At 39.6% G+C, this 15,220-nt stretch overlaps 1 protein-coding gene across 2 annotated transcripts in view; it reads left to right on the top strand.

Moving 5' to 3' along the window:
- Nucleotides 1–15,220, top strand: part of LOC103381985 (cadherin-related family member 5-like) — a 52,914-nt gene that overhangs the window by 10,029 nt on the left and 27,665 nt on the right. The gene's annotated exons all lie outside the window — the stretch shown is intronic.

Genomic DNA, 15,220 nt, shown 5'->3' with positions numbered 1-15,220 from the left:
ATCTATCTATCTATCTATCTATCTATCTATCTATCTATCTATCTATCTATCTATCTATCTATCTATCTATCTATCTATCTATCTATCTATCTATCTCTTGAAGGCAGGTGGCTATACATTCTGCTACTCTAAATACATTTCTGCCCGAAATTTATTTTTTGAATCTTTTCCCCACTATTGCAAAATGCTTAATCATTCTGTTTTTTTAAATCTATAAAATACATTTTATGATGGTAATATAAATCATTTAAATAAAAATGGCATGGATTTTAAAATACCAAATGCCATGGCATCTGCAGCTAAAATGAGTTTGTTATTATCATTGTTTATTTCAATGTATTATTATAAAGTGAGAACCTAGATGCTTGTGACATGTGTAACTATATACTGGTAAGTTCAGCAACCTATGTTTTCATGTTGTTGACATTTGCTGTGAAAAAGCTATGAATATTTGGGAGGGGGGGAAAGATTGACTCGGGTTTGTCGTGTAAGATTTTTTTTTTTTAAATTCCAGATGGCAACTTGGATAAAAACATGGTTGCATGCAAATTCAGCCTGGTGTATCACATCAGTGTGAAACGTTTTGCTGCAAGCACTGAAACCAGAGCTAACGTTAGCCACGACAATCAAATTGGTGAAGAAAGAAAAGTTTTGGGGAAAAAAAAAACATAGATAAAATATGATTTTAGTTGTTCAAGTACACTAGTGGCATTTTTTATTTTTTTATTTTATGGTCTGTATTGTCATTGTACCATGAGGATACAACGAAACTGAGCCTCTGCTTTTAACCCATCACCAAGGGGAGCAGTGGGCAGCTTTTTAAATTAATCGTCAACCAACATTATTTAAATTGGAAAACTTTTCATATTTTGTCAGAAATCAATCAATTATTTACAAAGCCTTACAATAAATTATTTCTATCTATGTATATTTGTATATATATGTATATATTTCAAATGATATATATTTAATCATTTGAATGTATTTGTCTTTGTATGCACATATGTGACAGAAGATACGGCCTGCTGCATATATCTCTATGTATACATGCACAATTATTTCAACATAAAAGAGTGTTTCTATTCAATAACACAAATCAGCAACTGAAGTAGAAATACAAATATATGTATTTGTCTTTTGGGTTATACACATTCTCCTGGTCATTTCATTACAGAGGTAGAGAAATGCTCAGTCGTGAACCTGGTGGATATTCTATTACCGTGTATGCATGGAAAGTAAGTTGTCTACCGCCTTCATGCAGCTGGGGTTAGCAGTACTTATACCAATCTGACCAAGTTTTAACAGGTACATCATATTCTGCCTACCTACAAAGACAAAAAAAAAACAACCAAAATGGTGAACTACCTGCTGTGTAAATACAACCTCATTACTGGTTTATGAGAGCACACTAGGTTAAGGTTGTAGTGTTAAATATTTTATACAAGAATGTTTTGTGTTAATGTAGGGCCAGGACCTTTTAGTGAGCCTTCTGTGGACCCAATAGGATGTCTTAAAAATGGAAGTGGTTCAATTGTCTGTATAGATTGGGATTGGCCTAGTTTTTTTTTTTTTACTGGATGTTCTGTGCTTTTTAGTCAGAGAGTACTAAATGAATCGACATGTGCTTTGTACAGGCAGATGTTTTTACTAGTTGGTGGTTGCATGAGTTTACAAATACTGGTTGGAGCATTTTCCATTGCTCCATTACAATAGTTATTAACTACAGTATTAGTCAGATGGCCAGATTTTTTTCTGTACAGACACCTTGGGGGCGGTATGCTAAAATTAAATGGAATAATCATCACATTTTTTCTGACATTATTGTTTGATGTTTCTTTAGGAATCCAGTAACGGGTGGTTACAATTGAGGTATTTGGACATGCTAGTAGTGCATAAGTACAATGGACCACTTTTGATGTAATTTTATATTGTTATTGAAGTGGAGAAAGATATCAATAAAGCCAATAGAGAAATGTGCTAAATATGGGCCTCTATAGACAAAATTAGGTTCTCAGCTGTGGGACAGAAGACTATAGTGAGGTCATCGGAGGATCAGGTTGATCAAACACTAAATTGACCATAGGTGTGCCCAACCACCCGGCACTGCCTGCAACCCTGCAAAGCAATAAGCAGTAGTTGATTGGGTGGATGGATGTTTACAACCAAACATTATGTCACATAGATACTGCTTGGGTCAGTTTGACACAGTAGTCAAAGTGAAGTCAAAGCGGAGGCTAAAAGGGGTCAGTTTCTTAGAAATTGTGAGACATATTTCACCCCATCACAAACACACACACAAATGCGTCGCAAACACAACAAAAACAGTACCAGGGCCCACTGGGATGTGTGACCCGTATGGCATGCATACTATATTCTAAATTACTAATTAATAAAAACTAGGTTATGAAAAAATGACTTTCGAATGTGACTTGAAAAAGTTTTCACATTTAAAAAAGTTTGAAAGAAAAGGCTTTTTTTTTTTTAATAAAAAGGTCAATACATTTTTAAGTGGCGGCCACCAAGGGGGCTCTGAAAATCGGACGGAAGATAGGAACACAAACTCAAATTCTTGTTTATTTTATTTTATCATTTGTCCTAAAACATACGAGTAAATGGCTGTAATCATCAGATTCTGAAGTTTCCCATGGCACCTGAACGAACCATGTGTGAAAGCCAAATTCGGCATCACGACGTCATAATTTGTGTAGACCATGCGGTTTGAGTCTGTTGTCAAGCTGCTCTGCGCCTCAAGCTACATTTTAGCTAGCTAGCCCAAAAGAAGAAAAGAAGAATGACAGTTTATTATTAGCTTAATTATTTAGTGGGAACAAACAGTGCTAAAAACATGTTGCAACGTTTCTTTACCTATTCTGTAGTATTGTCTGTGGCTTGGTTTCCTGGTCAGAAGCTAATGCTGTTTAGAGGGCCTTGGCATGGGAAACTTTGGAAACCGCTGCTTTAGCGTATGCATCCATTTATCAATGTGAGAGCATCATGGAAAGCACTGATTGTTTTCAATCAGTTTAAAATGAGAATGTACCTGCCTATAACACCAAAGAGCAATGTTTGCCACTGTTTAGCAATTTACCAGGGTCAGGAAGTTACACTAAACACTAGTTATGACCACAGGGAGACACCATGAGAGGTTGAGCAAAGAGAGCAGACGGGAGAACGGCCAGAGGCAGGAACAAGTCAGAGATGGAGACTGATGACCGCTGATGATAAATGTGTGGCAGCTCTCCAGTAAGAAAGGAGGGGTTTGCATACTGACTGTTGAATAAAGTAGATTATTGTATCTGATTTATTTATTTATTTTTTTTTTTGATTTTTTTACAGGTGATAGCTTTGACTATTTTATTTATTTTGCTTTAATTTACATATCATGTAATTCATGCAGTAAAGTAATTTTTATGTTAAAATAATTTATAAATATATAAAAATGAGCAAAAGCAGTCGAATTTAGATGGATGATGGATAGATAGGTAGGTAGATAGATAGACAGATAGATAGGTAGGTATATAGGTAGGTAGGTAGATGGATATATAGGTAGGTATATAGATAGGTAGGTAGATAGATGGATATATAGGTAGGTAGATAGATAGGTAGGTAGGTAGATAGATAGATAGATAGGTAGGTAGGTGGATGGATGGATGGATGGATGAAAAGAATAAGTGTTATTATAGTGATATAAACTTAATTTTTTTTTTAAACTTGGAGACTTTGACTTCAATTTGCAACAACAAATAATAACTTTGATCTCAGGACATTCCTTGTCAAGTGATACAAATAATTTCTGCCATGCATCCCCGGGGGACAGAAGTTTTTTTCACCCCCCTCTCCCCACCTCACCACCTGAATTGAAATACTGTTGAGCTATCTGTACAAAGCACTGTTAGAGTTGCTCCCCTGATTTTTAAAATTGATTAATAAAATGAGCTGCAATGCTGCCATCTTGTGGCTTTTCACTTTCACATGCAGCCCCAAGAAATGGCACCACCCTCTGGAGAGACGTAAAATCAATCATCGGCTGCACAGTAAAAGTCATCATCACCTTCTCGTCATCATAAATATGGTGTCACTAGTTCGCGGAAATTCAGTTCTCGCGGCAGGCTTTGAAACCTAGCTACCGCGATAAACGAGGGACCACTGTACTGCCATGTCCTAGCTTTGTCAGCTAATTTTTCTTTTCTCATCCTTGATTGGTCCCTATTGTTTTAGTTTTTTTTTTTCTATTTTCCTGCTACCCTTTTCAGCTGCACTCTCTGAGTCCGAATCTGCCAATGATTTCTAACGGTCAAAAAAAGATTTGCCCTGTTTCCCCCGTTTTCGGAGAACGTCCAGTTGGTGCGTTCCTTACAAACTGTCCCTTCAGACATCTCCAGACCCCCAGCAGGGGTTGTATCACTTAATGCACCTTTAGTTTTATGTTAAGAGTAGACAGCTCTGTCAGCACACATCAGAACTGTTGTCTATCACAACACTGACCTCCGGGGTGTGCGTGTGCCTGCATGTGTAAGTCTATCTACAAGTCTCTGTGTCATGATGTGTAAGTTTATCTGCGGCGTTTTCTTGTTTGTGTGTGTGAGAGAGAGAGGAAAGATGAGCATGTAGAGCTAATGACCCAGAGGTATATTTGCAAATGTGGGCATATGTTTGTCCATCAGTGTTGAATGAGCAAGTCCATGTTTGTTCATTAGCTCGTCTTGATTTAACAGAGCACGTTGTCCTCCAGAACATCCAAACTCGAGTATATATATCTGTTTACACAGTGATCTGTGTAAGGGAGAAGCATTTATCGGCAGGTCCAAATGTCTCCTCGGCGAAACCCAATCAGTGGCCTTATTAAGTTCTGTCAAGTTCCTAAACAGCCTAGGATGGGGCCCAGTGCTCTAAGACATAGCTCTCACCCAAGGAGAGATGATGTAGTAGGGAGAGAGAGAAAGGGGAAAGGAGAGGTAAAAAGGAGGGGGAGGAGAAAGAGAGACATAAAAAAAAAAAAAAAAGACGGAGAGAGAGAATTATGCAGTAAATGCCTGTAGGGCTGCTTTTCAATTCTGGCTGTCCAAGCGGGAGAAATTAAGGGAGACAAGGACCAAAGCCCATCAAGCTCTATCCCTTCGGGTGGCTAAGCGTCCTACAAGTAAAAGTCTTTATTTTAGCCGGCCATATGTTCACCGCTCCGGCAGCCCACCCCAGACCCCACCCTCACACATCTAATACCTTATCAAATAAACAAATGGGCTAGAGCAAGTGCAGCTGGTTGTTGACCTTGTACCGATCTGACAGAACAGCTTACTGTCTCGGGCTCATATTCCCTGATGACGTCTAATTAAGAATCTTAAATGGTGCTAAACATTTGTTTGTTTTTTTTCTTCCTCATTATGTGAAGAACCATTAGCATCTAGCATCAGTTTTTAGATGAATAATTGTAGCTAATGTAATCTGAAGAAGATAAATAAGGATTAAAAAAATCTACAGTCAGTGTTGTCCTTACCGTCAGCATATCAGTTACTAAAATGATGATGATGATGATGAGTATAGATTATGGTGTCTTTGTTTTGTCTGAGAAAGATGGGTGAAACATTTCTTAAAATCAATGATCTACTCCAACTTCCATTAAGATAGTGATTAGAATGATGTAAAAAAAAAAAAAAGAAACGTCGTAGGAAAACAGTTAGGTTGAAGTTATTAATTATGAATGTTAAGAACTTTAAGTTTAATAAATAGAAACATACAGTTCTCTCAGAAAAAATACACTGAGGCTGAATAGAATGAATTGATTTACGCATATATTAATTAGCCTTAATACAGAGAAACAAATGTGTGCATTTAATGATGATTTTTGCCCTTGTGTGCTGAATGCGAGAGCAATTTACTACCTGCTAGTCATATATATATATATATAATCGTATACATTTATAAATTATCTTATTACTTATTACCTATTAATGCACAACATTTGCGATTTCTGTAAAATAAATGTATTAATACATAATCCGTATATTTTGGCCCTAAACCATTACATACGTACTCTAAAGCAATTTTTTTTTTAAAGTATAAGGACCTCAAAATTGTTACGGAGTTACAGGTTTAATTTTTTCTTGCTCTTAGTGAGAACATTGCCACCAGCGGTCTGAATCAGCTGCAGCTGTGTAATTTTGTAGTTTTTTTTTTTTTTTTGGAATGTATTAAGAGCAGATTTTTTTTTTTTTTTTTTAACTGTAGTACATTTTACTCCGAACATTTTTGTTTAGCCCAAGACAGTGTTATCTGCTCATCAGTGTGCGCTACACTCCAAGAGATTTGTCTGTCTGTCCAATTTGTCTGTTGTCTCTGTTGTTGTGTGGTGATACAACAGAACAACAAGGACCCCAGAGTTGATTACCAGGAGTTCTCCAAGTAGGACAAAACCAACCTAAGTGAGCTCAATTGGAATTTTGACAAACAGATGTCTCAGTGCTGGGGTGTGGATGAAAACCAGACTTGAAGTGCGATGATGTCACTGAGCTGTTGAAATACTGCCTTACATTCAGGGACCTGGCATAAAATGTCACAGGAGTCAAACAAGCTGATGGAATTATTGTTATATGTATGCAAAAAAAAAGTTACATCTAGGGCAACTGGACGGAGTAGGTTTCTTGAAGACTTTCTTGTTTCACCATTCTTGAAGAAACGTCTTCAAGAAACCTACTCAGTTTTTATTTCAGAGAAAATGTACGCCTTGACTTGGAGGTTTGTCTTAGACCACCCGCATTCTGCACTTCCGCTCTCTTTTCTTTTCAACCCAAGGGGCATTCATCCAGGGAAAAAGTTTTTTTTACTCAGATGTTTTGTCTTCCTCATTGCTAAAGCATAAATACTGGTTATATTTTTTTATTTTTAAATTATCAACCGGGATGTTGAGGATAAAGCCTGACATCTTTGATGTTTTCTTTTTTTCTTAGCCCAGACATGTTGGCCACAATTGTCCTAAAATTGAATTTAGGGGAGGGGGATATATGGAGCGTTTGCGTCAACTAAGATAAATGACATGTAAAAGTCATGCATAAAGGCTAAAATGCACAAAATGTTTGTATCATTTTCTACGCCATCTATTGGGGAAATGTGGTTATCGCAGGAGAAAGGCAGGAGTATAACGATATTATAAATACATTTTATATTTTGGAAAAGTTTGGCGGGCCGGATTAAAAAGCCGAACGGGCCGCATCCGGCCCACGGGCCTTAGTTTGCCCATGCCTGTCTTAGCTGGTATAGGCAGTATCTCAAGGAGCTCCCATCTGTTACTAAAGTTAATGAGGTATTTAACTCCAGAATAACCTGGTTAACACACTTTGCCTTGATCGATGCTCTCACGTACCGGTCATTAAACCAATGTCCGTTCTGTTTCTTGTAAGACGACCCCAAATGAATTGAGATCGTAATTAGCTATATTTTAACGCTACAGGCTATTTCTGTGCATTTACCATGCTATACAATAAAGACGAGGGCCTTGCACCGCCACGGAGAGTCCACTTTAGGATTGCTGGAGGAGAGCATCCAGCTTGTGTGTGTGTGTGAATGCATTCATACAAATCTAGCTCAGTTACTACTCAACTAGCTGGCAGGACTGTGGCCGCAGTGAGGCTAACAAGATGTGACAGCTCCTTGGCGCTCGGGGCGATGACCAGCTCGGCTCTTAAGACCACGGAGCGAGTGCACCAATCACGCACTGAGACAAGGTGTGCTGTTTTTGGGGGAGTAGGTGGAGGATAATGAGGAGAAGAGTATCAAATGTGATGCACTGTGACACATCCATTTCGGAAATCGAATACTTCTGATTTGGTAACAATAACAATGGGACAAAACATTTAAGACAGCTCACCAACACAAGCAGAAACACACATAGGCACATGCTCTTAACTGATGTGCATCGGTACTGAGCCATCTAGCCCCCGGGGCCTATATGCAGGGTGCTGATTGCCTTTCCACATTTATCCACTTCACCCTAAGCCTTTTCACCCATCTGTCCCAAAAGACAGTTTAACTTGTCTCATTTAGGCGAAGCCAGTGAATCGGTTGTACGTGGGCAGGATAATGTGACAGGATGGTAATGGAAAACAACATGGGATATTTATGAAGAGTGTTGCACAAATAACTTTACTCATATGACTCGTATGCCGCCGTCTTAGCATTATTAGGTGACATTTATTGCTAGTGTTGTTCTGGAGCCACCCTCACAATTGAATTATTTCAGAATATTGGTTGTTGTTTTTTTTTTATGTGTATGGATTTCAGAATATTGGTTGTTGTTTTTTTGTTTTTTTTATGTGTATGATATTACCAAACAGGTCATCTTATACCCCAGAATCTTCTTTTCCACTTCTTCTTTCTTTCCATCTCACCCTTTACACCAACCATCTGCATGCCATCTTTGATGGCATCCATAATTCTCTTCTGGATCTTCAATTTTTTTTTCCCCCTCTTGCCTAGCAACATCATCTCCAAATTGTCTCCACCTTAACTGTCCCTCTGCTCAGTTCTAATCCTGGTCACTCCACACCAGTGAAACTGTCAGCATTTTCATCTTTGCCTCACCTTAGAGCCACTGTCTCTAAACCTAGCATAGCACCATAGCAAGTCTCAGTACTGTCTTCAGTTTCACCAATCACCGCAGACACTCATCTCCTCATCTGTATTGTCTGACTGGTTGACGCTAGGTGTTCAAACTCGTCCACCTGTACTGTACTACCACCTCTACTCTTTGCAGCTTTGTATTTCCACTCCCATCACTCACTTTTTTTCGCACATGTACTCTGTCTTGCTCCTTTTGACCTTCATTCCTCTTTGACCCAACGCAAACACCAAAGCATTTTTTTTTCTCTTTCTGCATCAATGATTTTTAGTGTCATCTGCAAACATTGCAATCTCTGGAGTCCTCACTTTTAAAACATATCCATACCTCCACAGGTGCGTCGTCTGAACCAACAGCATTTTCTCACACTCATTACGGTCCAATCCTACATACAGCTCATGCCTTGACTACTGCTCTCAAAGCTTGTCTTCTAGATTTTATTCCTGTCTACTTACCTCATCTCCCCAACTATCTACTGTATTTGTTGTCTTCCGTCTTCTTCTGGACGTCTTATTTCCACCACCAGCTTTCCTTGTCATCCCTCAAATAGGCTGGCCGTTATTTTCACACTGACAGCCACAAGAGGGCACTCTAGGCGTGTGTACCAGTATCTGCTTCTCGTTTACCACTGACAATTTACATGGTCGTTATTTTCACACTGACAGCCGCTCGAGGGCACTCTGACTGGTGCGACTTATACTCCGGAGCGACTTATATATGTTTTGTATTTGCTATATAAATATGTGGGGTTGTAAATTTGTGAATGTTAAATTTGAAGTTTGGGTTTGGTTTGAGTTCAAGAACACAAAAAGCACCATATAAGTACAAAGAGCTCACTGTATGATCCTGGTTTGTGACATTTATCTCACTTAGAACAAATCAAAATTTCCAGCATCCTCTTAGTGGAATGCAGTTTCAAAACCTGCCACTAGGGTGCACAAACCAGGGTATTATAGTGCCGGTCCCAAGCCCGGATAAATGATGAGGGTTGCGTCAGGAAGGGCATCTGGTGTAAAACCTTTGCCAAATCAAATAATGCAAATTAAAACTATTTCCATACGGGATCAGACAGGGCCTGGGTCGAAGACAGAGAAGAAAAGGAGGGCGTTTGGTTAGGAGAAAAAGAGAAAAGAGGAAGGATAGAAGTGTTGGTCTGAAGTTTGGAACTTTTAATGTAGGTACAATGACAGGGAAAAGTAGAGAAATAACTGATGTGATGGAGAGAAGATATTTTGTGTGTGCAGGAGACCAGGTAGAAGGGCAGCAAGGCTAGAAACATTGGAGGAGGCTACAAACTGTTTTATCATGGTTCAGATGGGAAGAGAAATGGAGTAGAGGTGAAACGAGAGTCAGACAGGTTGATGTGTGTGAAGGTAGAAGTAGAAGGAGTGATGATGAATGTTGTTAGTGGTTATGCCCCACAGGTGAGTGGGGTGAGTTAGAAGAAAAGGAGAAATAGTTAAATAGTGAGGTTACAAGGAGCAGAGGTGGTGAAGGTGCAGGAGTTTAGGTACTTAGGATCAACTGTTCAGAGCAGAGGAGATTGTGGAAGAGAGGTGAAGAATAGAGTACAGGCAGGATGGAACAGCTGGAGAAAAGTGTCAGGAGTGATCTGTGACAGAAGAGTGTCAGCTAAGGTGAAGGGAAAGGTTTACAGGACGGTGGTGAGACCAGCCATGATGTATGGTTTAGAGACAGTAGCAATAGGCAGAAGACAGGAGGAGGAGCTGGAGGTGGCAGAGTTAAAGATGCTAAGATTCTCTTTAGGAGTGACAAGAATGGACAGGGTCAGGAATGAGGTCATTAGAGGGACAACACAGACAGGAAGGTTTGGAGAAAAAGCTAGAGAAGCCAGATTGAGATGGTTTGGACATGTGCAGAGGAGGGACAGTGGATACATTGGTAGAAGAATGTTAGAGATGGAGCTACCAGGTAGGAGAAAGAGAGGAAGGCCAAAGAGGAGATTTATGGATCCAGTGAGGGAGGACATGCAGATAGTTGGTGTCAGAGTAGAAGATGCAGAGAACAGGGAGAGATGGAAATCAATGATTTGCTGTGGCAACCCCTGGAAAAAAAAGGGACAAAGCAGAAAGGAAAAGAAGAATTTGAAAACCTTAAAATAAAAGGTATGAACCAGAGAGTGAACTGCTTTCCCTAATCTTAAGGGCGAAACCAGACGTATCCAAATCAGAACAATTTTCCTTTCCTGTCCAACCTGCAAGCGTGGCACCGAACCGTCCTCTCTCCGGACTTCCCATTATTTACAACAGTCAGCGTTTTCAAAAGAGAGATGATGATCTCAGCATTAGCCCTTTTCCTTTTGTAGTCCCACTCCTTCTTTCTGACACTAACCGTGGGTGGCAGGCTCTCCAATCACATCCCCAACTGTTCCCACTGGCTGCTCTTTTATTTTGTGTATCTTGTGATACCGGGAAAACTAGTCTTTATTGTCAGTATAGATGCCTCATGTGACTGACCACCTCAGCCCTGACCACCCCCGCCAAAATGGCACTGAGCGACATGGAAAGTGACAAGGACTAGCACGATCAGGGTGGCCGCGGCTGGTGCCTTTGCTGGTGGTCTCCCTGGCCTATTAGTGTCTTGCTATTGGCCTGTCAGACTGACAAAACAGGGGCATGTCAAATTAGACAGGGCCTGAAATATTGGAGATATGTATTCAAACACAAAGAGAAGTGGCCGCAGTTGGGAGGTGAAGACAGAACCGGAGAAGAAGAAACCAGCAGTGCTAATGTTGATGCAAAGTGAAAGTGACAGGTTGAGAGCTAAGTAGAGGAGAGAGAGAGAGAGAGAGAGGGAGAGAGAGAGAGACAAAGAGAGGGAGGGCGGTTATCCTGAGTAGACTGTCGAGCCAGACAACCACCATTCTCAAAACATCTGAATTAAGTTTGGCCCGCACTGCTTACATTTATCACACTTATACTTAAAGAGCTCAAAAAAAAAAATAATGACCCCCAAAATAATGCCCCCCCCCCCCCCCCAAACTGTGACTTCCCCATTGAATTGATAAAACAAGCAGAGATTCTGGGGGGAAAAAAACAAACAAACAACGTTCTGTGCCACTTCAAGTCATTTGATGTCTCGGTCGACCAGTATCAGGTGTGAGGGTGTTATAGCAAATGAATTGTAAATATATCAGCACCTCTATATCTCTGCACACGTACTTTTTGTCACCGTACAATTTACTAGTTTATTTTTGCCATTTCATTTTTTCAACGTACGGAAAATGACTTCTGGCTCTTTCAAAACACACCAGGGGAGTTGGTTAAGACGAGTAGTCTCGCTTCGTTTTAGAATGAATTTTGCAATTCGAACCGCACTGAGTTAATGTTATATTCGAGTTTCGGAAATACAAACAAAAACAAACCCGTAAAATATTATAAGAGGATTAATTTGGGTTTTTTTTTTTTTTTTTTTAGCGGTTTTATGACGAGGCGTACACGCGAACAGATTCTGCGGAGAACTGTGATAAAGTGCCTGTGCCTTCCGACTTTCACTCTTATGTCTCCCTGCATTGCTGAATCTCAGAGCCTGATGCACAGTGGCAGCTCCCTCTCAGAGCCACGGGCCTGCCCAGAGCTACTGCAGATGATAGTTTTAATTGCTTTCAATGTTTCAGGGTAGTCCCTGCCCAGTGGCATAGAGTATATGTGTTTGTGTGTATGTGTGTGTGAGTGTGAGAGAGAGAGAGAGAGATGGTGATTTTTTTTTTTTTTTTTTTGTGTGCATGTGCAGATGTGATACACTACTTAGTGACTGTGGGTGCTATACACATATGTGGAGTGTGTTTGATAAATGAGTTTTCCATAATGGCAGTAAATAAACGGAAAATTAAGAACTCACAGTAATACATCTGATTAATGCAGCTATGGGGAGAAAAAAAATATTTATTTTTTTTTTCCCCCCCAGACACCTGGTAGCACGAAGGTTAATATGTGGTAAAGATAAAAGACACGTTAGGTGAAGAAACAGTAGAGTCTCTGTTACACAAAAGTTTTGGTTATCGTGAAAAAGTTTAGCGCTTAGCTTTAGCTGTACACTGAAATGGAATGGTTGCAGAAAAGGATGGATCTCTGGATTGATTCTTTATTGGTTAAGATTTTAACCGGAACAATCATGTTGGTCACAGAAAATCTAGGAAATAAAGGTGAGCGACAAAGTGGAAATATCAGTTACGGAGTCCAGCTGCAAACGATTTGATTTTTATTTTAAGTTAATGTAAAGGTCGGTCAGAAAAACTTCTATCTTCAACTCGACTAAATAACATGTTTCTAATAGGTAGCTGGAGTGATACAGTGGCATGACTTCTTCCTGCCAGCAGACGGTTCTGGGTTCGCACCTGGTCCCCAAATTTCAGGTCGCGCGTCCGGCGTAAAACAACGTCAAATCACTGTTAGTCCGCTTATCGCTGTTAACATACACAAAACAATCACATGAACAGTGTTTCTGGTCGCCCTGTTTCGCAATCGCATCAGTTTGGTGCGAGTCCAGTCATGGAATTCTTTTTGGAGCGGAGCCGCGGTGGGCTCTATGATGAGATTTGTTGATTTGTTCATTGCGCTATAGTGCTATATGCTAGCACACGTAGATAACTAGCTAACCAACACCCGCACCCGTTGTGCTAACTTCTGCTCCAGTTGAAAAGTTGGCTTCATTTAGTCCCTTAAGAGAGTTAAACTTCTCTTTGAAGATGGTTTTGCTTGTCTTATTTTGCTGTTTTGTGGCAGCGCGGCAAACATCCTCCGATCGCACCGATCGCATCGTTAAAAATCGTCCCTCGCTGTCCACTTTTCTTTTCTCTCTGCCACTCATTTTTGCATAATGATTCGGCGTCATACAGCGGAGGTTCCTTATGTCTTTGCACCATCGGTGTGTGGTGAATCAACGGGACGAAATGAAACGACAAGACTAGGGTAGGAAAAAAGAACTGCCAATCTAATTTTTGGAGCTCATTTTTTAGGGGGTTCCAAATTTGTTTTCCCAATCATGGTGTTTGACAATAGGCACATACAGATAGGAATTCAGGGAATCCAGAACAGTAATTTATTAAGAACAGAATTTCTCTCTGTCTGTAGACACAGACACATACACACACACATCTTGCTGGAGGGTTAAGTAACTTGCCTTACCCCAGAAGTTTATCTCCATCCATTTTCAGGGTTGTAATATTTAATGAAGAGGCCTGGGACTTTACACAGCACACACTGTGTTGTGACTCTCAAGTTTACAGGAGAGGCAAGCCCGGAGGCAGTGGATGGAAATTCACATGGCTTTTAACCACAGAGTCTCCTCATGCATTGATGCTGCGCCTTCTTTGGAGCGGAGCAGAGAACAGGCTAACAGTTAGATTTGACATCTCGTGTCGTGTTGAAGTTTTTAAATTGTGGCTAGGAAAAAAAAAAAAAAAAAAAAGCATCTTGCTCGGCAACTGCTGTCTAAGCGGGAAAGAGAAACGTGATAGTGCGTAAAAAAAAAAAAAAGAAAAAGAAAAAAAATACATAATGATCCTTTTGGTCTTCTTATTAACGCCTACCATTATGAGAAGAAATAAGTGCAAATAAAACCATAATAAACAAGCTGAAATTTATTTATGAATTTTTTTTTTTTTTTACAAAAAGCTGCAAAAAAAAAAAAAAATCCATCTGTGAAATGCACGTACGCCATAGCTCAGTCAGATAGCTTATAGCTCCCTCTTTCATATGCAAATTTTTTTTGCCCAGATTTCTATTAGGAATTGCTCAAAGGAATCCTTATGTTCCAGCTTGTCTTCTCACATGGCGTACCCTCATGGCGTTCATCTCCGGCGATGTGTAAAGTGATTTTCATTTCGTTTTCTTTTTTTTTTTTTTTTTCCCCAAATTTCACACTCGTGGACAGGGATTTTTTTTTTGTCAAAACTTTTTATTTGTTCCCCTCACTAACCATTTAACCCTTCGTTTATTCTTGTTCTGCTCCATACTATCAGCACATAAAGTGATGGAACAGTACCAGAAGGGCTCGGTTGTTGTCGCTGAATACTGTTAGCTACCTCTCTTCTGTGCTCATTCACGGCACGCTGAATAGATGGGACATTTTTCGCCTCATTTTTATTTGTTGTTTATTGTTCTTTGATTAACCGATGTATGGTAATAGTTTTTACGTAGTTGTAGTGATGCGTTGTTTTCCGGAAAAGCCTGCGAGGCCGACCAGCTGGCTTTGTGAACTATACCGAAATTTGACTTATCGTTACTGTAATTGAGTACTTTTTGTTAGTAATTTGTCATTTTCGGAAACATGTAATTTTACTTTTACTTAAGTACATTTGGACTCAAGTATTTTACTTGGCTTCATTGAGAAAAATAAAAATTCAATTCAGGGAAAAAAACAAATCTGCATTAACTGAAAGAGTCTCTTTGTTTTCAAATACAAACGAGGCAATAACTTTTTTTTTTTTTTTTTTTTGCATCGCTTTACATATCGACACGTCAACACAGTCATTAGAAGAGACCTCACTTTATGGAAGCACATAAATGCCTTAATTGTGCAATTTTATGACACCGAAAATGACTATGCGTGTGATAGCAATGTCAGTTACAAAAAAAAAAAAAAAAA

This window comes from Cynoglossus semilaevis, chromosome 8, assembly GCF_000523025.1.
Source record: "Cynoglossus semilaevis isolate Cse_v1.0 chromosome 8, Cse_v1.0, whole genome shotgun sequence".
Taxonomy (NCBI): domain Eukaryota; kingdom Metazoa; phylum Chordata; class Actinopteri; order Pleuronectiformes; family Cynoglossidae; genus Cynoglossus; species Cynoglossus semilaevis.
Note: the sequence above shows the minus strand (reverse complement) of the source record. Positions and strands in the feature narration are given on the sequence as shown.